Below are 7,257 nucleotides of genomic sequence, written 5' to 3'. Positions count from 1 at the left end.
GGGGAGTCAGGACTGTTTAGAAGAGATGTAACCCCTTGTTCACGTCTCTCGGTGAGTTGGACTTTGGTAACATGTAGACAATAATCAAAGTCCCATAGAACAGGTGGGAGGTGGGAGGAGCAGGTGGAAAAGGCCTTTTGTTTCCTAGTGGTGGAAGGGATTAGGAGGATGGTGGGGATGTGTCATGTTAAAGTTAAGAGAAAAAGGGGCAGAGTGAAAATATAGGCAAATGTTCCTTTATTTCTTAGAATTCAGACCCATACGATGCAAAAACACAAAAACTGTGGGACAAAGCAGGATGCTCCCTAGAACAGAGAGGCCTTACTCTAGCCTGGTTGGATGCAGAATGACTCACAACAACCAGATGGGTTCGGACCCAGAGACCCCCTTGGGACTGTCACCTGATGTGCTGAAATTACCTCTGAGCCCATTTTCCCCACCAGCTTGGGATTCCAGAACCCTGACTTGTTGATCCAGACACGCTAGCCTGCTGCAACACAGACCCAGGGTGTGGGCCACACCCCCAATGCTGCAGACTTAAACCAAAAAGAGCTCAGCAAGTTACCTCTCCAGCACCGAGACACCCAGTTCCAATGGGATCCAAACCCCAAATAAATCCATTTTACTCTTTATAACGCTTATACAGGGTAAGCTCATAAATTGACCGCCCTCTATAACACTTATAGAGAGATATGCACAACTGTTTGCTCCCCCAGGTATTAGTCACTTACTCTGGGTTCATTAATAAACAAAACTGATTTTATTAAGTATAAAAAGTAGGATTTAAGTGGTTTCAAGTAATAACAGACAGAACAAAGTAAATCACCAAGCAAAATGAAGCAAAAACATGCAAGTCAAACCTAGTACATTAAGAAACTGATTACAGGTAAGGTCTCACCCTCAGAGATGGTCCAATAAGCCTTTCACAGACTAGACTCCTTCTTAGTCTGGGCCCAATCCTTTTCCTGGGTACAGTCCTTGTTAGTTCCAGCAGACATCTTAGGTGGTAAGCAGGGATGTTTTCATGACTGGCCCCTTTGTCCTGTTCCACCCCCTTTTATAGCTTTGGCACAAGGAGGGAATCTTTTGTCTCTCTGGGTCCCCACCTCTCCTTCTAAATGGAAAAGTACCAGATTTAAGATGGATTCCATATCATGTGACATGGTCACATGTCCTGTGAGACCCTAGTTTCCATTCTTCCCGGACTGGCCCACACATAGTTGGGGATTGGTCCTGCTTTGAGCAGGGGGTTGGACTAGATGACCTCCTGAGGTCCCTTCCAACCCTGATATTCTATGATTCTATGATACAAAGAAAGGATTGCAAGTAAACAGAGCCATTTACAGTTCATTGATTCTGAAGCACCCCTAATGGCTTCCACTTAATATATTTATATCAGTAATACAAGTTTATATCTTATTCTTCTTACTCCAGACAGAGAAATAATACATGCAAACAAATAGAATGAACACACTCAGTAGATTATAAGCTTTGTAATGATACCTTACAAGAGACTTTTTGCATAAAGTATATTCCAGTTACATCATATTCACATTCATAAGCATATTTTCATAAAGCATATGGAGTGCAATGTCACACATATGTTTCCGTACAGAGATCTCCAGTCTGCAAGTGGGACCAGAAAATCCCCTTACACTCAGAATGACAGCTTGTAATTTAAACACAGTTTTCAATATGCCACACTCTGCATAAGGATGAATAAGTCTGTGACATTCATGATGAGAATCAATAGTCATTGGGCTAAAAAGCAAGTCCAAGGATGACTGTGTAGTCTAGTAGTTAAGACGCACACTTTGGCTGCAGGAGATCGAAGTTCAACTCCGTGTTTCAATGACTATTTAATTATTTATACCCAATGGAATCACTTTAACAGGAGAGAGAGAGAGAGCTTCTGCGGAGAGAATTCCATAGGCCAGTGCACTTGTTTGCAATGTGGGAGACTGAAGACTTCCCCCCCACACCCATCAGGCAGGGGGGATATTGAAAGTGGGTCTAACACATGCACACACACACACACACACTCTACATGAGTGCTTTAACCACAAGTTTAAATGTTATAATGGGGGCGGGTTGCTGCCCCGCACCTAAGTCCTGAAAGATTTTGATTGCTTTTTGATGAAAATATTCAGCTAATTTGAGTTAAATTCATGAATCACTTCTGGCTGACCAAATCAATAATTCATCCAAACAAAGCCTGATACATGAGACCTCAAACTACATATACCCCCGTCTATGAATGTGGGTGGGTGGTCAGGGGAGCAATGGGCATCTAACCAATTACAAAGAGAAAGGGGAATTACGATATATTTTGGCCCAAAAATGTAGAGGAAGAACAAAAGCACCAGGGAGACTTAGTGACATTTTATTCTTTAATTCATTTTTTGCCAAACTTTGGTGGTAAAGGTTTTTATGCAAATAACGCATTTCTGTCTGTGGTGAGGGAGGCCCATGTTACACTATATAGGCTGAGATTTGAAAAGTTGCCCAGTGCTTTTTGGTGCTCATTTCCTATTCATTTTAATTCATTCATTTCTTTTTATTTGCATGGGAGAGAGAGCTTTGAAAATTTTGGTAATACACCTTATCTTTGCATTTTATATATCTCTATCAATATCTAAATTTATATCAGTATCAATATAGAAATAGATATTTTAATGTTGCCTTGACCCTGCAAAGATGTATGAACAGGCAGGAGATTTCACATGGCAGGGCATTGAGACTCCCAACCCTCCACAGACTTTCATTTTTTGTTTACCCAGCTACAGATCTGCATAGAATACTGCTCAAACGAAGTTCTCCGCTCAATGTGGTGGCAACAGTTTTCACTTACATTTCAGAGGCGTCATTGACAACAGAGGATCCTAATCAGTGGAGAATGAATGTCATTGGTTTCAGAGGGATTAGAAGAGACCCAGAACCACTCAAAACATTTTAAGCTCCTTGCAGAATTTGGGCACTAGTGTTCGTATACGGATGACGGAAACAGAGTGCTGGAAAAAAGCACAGTTTCCGAAAGAAAGAAAGAAAGAAAGATGAAGTAAGGTCAATAAGGGGTGTACCTGTTCTCAAGGACTCAAATGGGTAATGTATAATAAAGTATATAAGTTCATCTCTATTTTGCTATATGCTAAGCTTCTTTAACCTAAGCTTCTTTCAGCATCCTTTAAGCTTCTATGCCGGTTTCTGAAAGCAACCAGCTTAAGAATAGCTTTTCTCAGGGGCTCATTGACCTCCTTGTTTCTCATGCTGCAGATGACAGGATTGATCATGGGAGTCAGGACTGTGTAGAAGAGAGAGAATAGTTTGTGTAGGATCTTGGGAGTGTTGGCTGTTGGAAACACACAGATAATTATCACGGTCCCATAGAAAACTGTAAGCACAATGAGGTGAGAGGAGCAGGAGGAAAAGGACTTTTTGCACCCGGTAGTGGGATTCTCAGGATGGTGGAGATGATACAAATGTAGGATGTCAGGGTCAGTAGAAAGGGCACAAGTGCCCCTATGGCAGCAATAGGAATGTCAACAGTTGCAGAGTCTGGGTGTCAACACAGGACAGCTTTATCATGGGTGAAAAATCACAAAAGAAATAGTCAATGTCTTTGGAATCACAGAAAGTTAATTGGAACAAGAAAATATTTACTATGGTGCAGCCCAGAAAGCTACTTATCCAGGACCCTGCTGCTTGCTGGAAACAAACACTGCCATTCATCAGAGCACCATAACAGAGTGGATTGTATATTGCTAAATACCAGTTGTGACAGGTTGGATCAGAGAAACCCCTTTGGGGCTGCCAAATGATGTGCCAAGATTACTTCTGCCCCTGCTTTCCTGCTCTGGCAGCCTAGGACTTCAGTGCCTTGCCTGGTTTGAGCCAGACCCGCTAGCCTGCTGCAAACCCAGACCCAGGGTCTGAACGACATCCCCTAACAGCTGTAGGCTTAACTGAAAGCAACTTACAGATGGGTTCCTGTCTTTAACACTCAGATGTCCAACTCCCAATGGGGTCCAAACTCAAATCAATCTGTTTTACCCTGTATAAAGCTTCACCCTCTATAACACTGATAGGGAGATATGCACAGCTGTTTGCCCCCCCCCCCAGGTATTAATACATACTCTGGGTTAATTAATAAGTAAAAAGTGATTTTATTAAATATAGAAAGTAGGATTTAAGTGGTTCCAGGTAGTAACAGACAGAACAAAGTGAATTACCAAGCAAAATAAAATAGAACATGCAGGTTTATGTCTAAGAAACTGAATACAGATAAAAACTTCATCCAGTAAGCTTCCTTTTACAGACTAGTCTCCTTCTAGTCTGGGTCCAGCAATCACTCACACCCCCTGTAGTTACTGTCCTTTGTTCCAGTTCCTTTCAGATATCCTTGGGGTGGAGATGCTATCTCTTTAGCCATTTGAAGACAAAATGGAGGGGTCTCCCAGGGGTTTAAATGGACTTTCTCTTGTGGATGGAGACCCCCTCTCTCTCCTATGCAAAGTCTAGCTACAAAATGGAGTTTTGGAATCACTGGGGCAAGTCACATGTCCATGCACGACTGAGTTCCTTACCAGCCAAGCCACATTCCTGGGAAAGCCCAGATGTGGATTGGCATTTCCAAGTTCATTGTTGGCTTAAGGGCTTCTTGACTGGGCACGTACTGAGAATGGTCTTTTCTCAGGAAGCTGACCAATTGCTTCACTAAAACTTACTTAGAATCAAACAAGCCAATATTTATAACTTCGAATACAAAAGATGATACATGCATACAAATATTATTAATCGATTCAGTAGATCATAACCTTTACATAGATATGTTACAAAGCATCTGTAGCATGAAACATATTCCAGTTGTGTCATATATATACATTCATAAGCATATTTCCATAAAGACTTATGGGGGGCACCGTCACACCGATCATAAGACATTGAAGCGAGCAGCAGAGAATCTGTAGATGACATGACACAAAATAAATATAATTGCATAATACAGCCCTTAACAGAAATGGTTCTGTCCCCAGTCAGGAGACTGGCCACAGCCTGAGTAGGATGGTGGAGGTGTAGGAGATCTCCATACAGGGCAAGTTCCCCAAAAAGAAGTACATGGGGGTGTGAAGGTGCTAATCAGTGACAACTAGTGCAACAATGAGGATGCTCCCAGAGACAGTCACAATATAGATCACTACAAACAACAGGAAGGGAAAGGGCTGCAGTTCAGGGATATTCCCAAATCCTAAAAGGATGAATGGGACTTATGTGATGCACATGAGATGGGCACCATCTTAAACAACCCACTGAGGTTTGAAACTGGGACCCACAAAGTTGAAAGTTTAAACTATTGCAAGTTGCTCTAAAGTGCCAGGCCTGGTTATCTATGATGGTAACAGACTCATATCTTCTGATGATCAGGTACACACATTGACCCATGGGTAACAAAGATCTTCTGCTGGTCCTGTGAATTTTGCTGTAAATCCTCCTATTCCTAATCATCATCATAATGTATTTAGGGGGCTTGCTGCATTTCAAAAAGGTCCAGGTGTCTAACACCAATTAAAATCAATGTGCCCCTAGATGGTTTTGAAAATCCAACTAGGTGCCTACATATCTTTAAAAGTTCTGAAAGGAATTACTTTGGGGCAGTTCTCCAGCCTGTGTTATACAGGAGGTCAGATTAGATGATCATAGTGGTCCACTATGGCCTTGGAACCTATGAAAAATCTGGCCCCTAGAGTTTAAGTTCAAAGATGATAGACGGGTGAATATAGCAAACAGATAACAGAAGAAGAATATAACAGTGACACATTTGTGAGAAAGATTAAACAGGTGTTACTACATTTTGCTTGTATTTTATAATCTTCTCCTTGCTACTCATTTATTTCATTTATCTAGATGTTCAGTGAAGGAAGAGGAAACCAAATATTCATCACCACTTTCACCCTGGTAGGATCTCAGTCTCTGTTACATGCAGATTCTGCTCTTCCTGGTATTTCTCATCATCTAGCTTTCCACCATAGTTGTAGTTCCTTAGCACGGTCACACCTCCATGTTCCTTGGAAACTTGTTCGGTTTGGAGACCTGCTAAACATCCTCCATCATCCCCCGGATGCCGGTGTATTGCCTGACTGAGGATAACAATATTTTCTCATAGAGCCTCTATAATGTAATTATATTTCTTTGGGTACTTAGTAACTACAGAGTATTTCCTGTAGGGAACTCATTGCACTGTGCATCTCTCATGGACTTCAAGGCCTGTGTTACCAGATTTGCCCATTACTTTGGGGTATGCTCATTTATTAGGGTAACTCTTCTGGGGGAGGGGGGTGGTTCTGTACTTCTGTCAATGTACAGCTTGTGTCATTTGTGTTCTCATATGGAGCTCTACTTCTCCCTGCTGCAAGTTCCCTCCCAATGGAGCTATTCTGCAGGACCTAGGTTCCCCAGGGCTGGGTTTTTCCAGCCCCCAAATCAGACGAACACACACACATACACATTAACAGAGTGTGTCTGAGAGGACTGGGTTAATCAGCACTTCCAAGCTGTCACTCTCATATGTCCTTGGACTCAGCAGGCTGGGTCGAACAGCACTTCCAAACTGTCACCCTCATATGCCATCTCTACTGCACCAGAATAGAGCATGCCTGAGCAGGCTGGGTCAAGCAGCACTTTAAATCTGCCACCCTCGTATGTTCCTGGTTCAGCACATCTCTATCCCCACTTTCACATTACAATTGTTCTGGTAGTAACCCACTTGATGAGCAAACCCCACAAGATTTTTGGGCACTGCAAGGATCTTTTAGCTTAGGTATGAGGAGCGAGAGCAAATGAGGAAACAAACAAAGAAACAAAAAACACCAATGAGGGGGAGAGAGAGACAGAGAGAAGCAACCAGCTTAATCATGAAAGTTATTTATTGCCAGGTAATAACCATAGAGGAGCCAAACAAAGAAAACAGTTATAATATTAAATCTAACCTAAATTTGATTATAAAAGTCAGGTTTACAAAACTATAACTGATCACACAAGTTAGGGTCAGAAGGCTATACCGAGAGAGAGAGAGAGAGAGAGATGGGTTCTCACCATTCCATGAAGCTTGAATCGATCAGGGATCCCAGGTGATGGTGGTAGCTGAGGGTCCAGAGTGCTGGAGTCAGACAGAGCCCCCAGCACAATTAGTCAGGAGAAGATGAAATCCCAATGGAACTGATGTCGATGTTGGATCCAGGAATCAGAACACTTACTTGAGCA

At 42.2% G+C, this 7,257-nt stretch overlaps 1 pseudogene; it reads right to left on the bottom strand.

The window, feature by feature from the left end:
* Positions 1–3,158: 3,158 nt before the first annotated feature.
* LOC112104545 lies at positions 3,159–6,283 on the bottom strand (annotated as a pseudogene).
* Positions 6,284–7,257: the final 974 nt, after the last annotated feature.

The sequence above is a fragment of the Terrapene carolina genome, unplaced genomic scaffold (assembly GCF_002925995.2).
Source record: "Terrapene carolina triunguis isolate 2854851 unplaced genomic scaffold, T_m_triunguis-2.0 Scaffold612, whole genome shotgun sequence".
NCBI lineage: Eukaryota > Metazoa > Chordata > Testudines > Emydidae > Terrapene > Terrapene triunguis.
The sequence above is the reverse complement of the archived record's forward strand: the minus strand, read 5'-3'. Positions and strand labels throughout refer to the sequence as shown.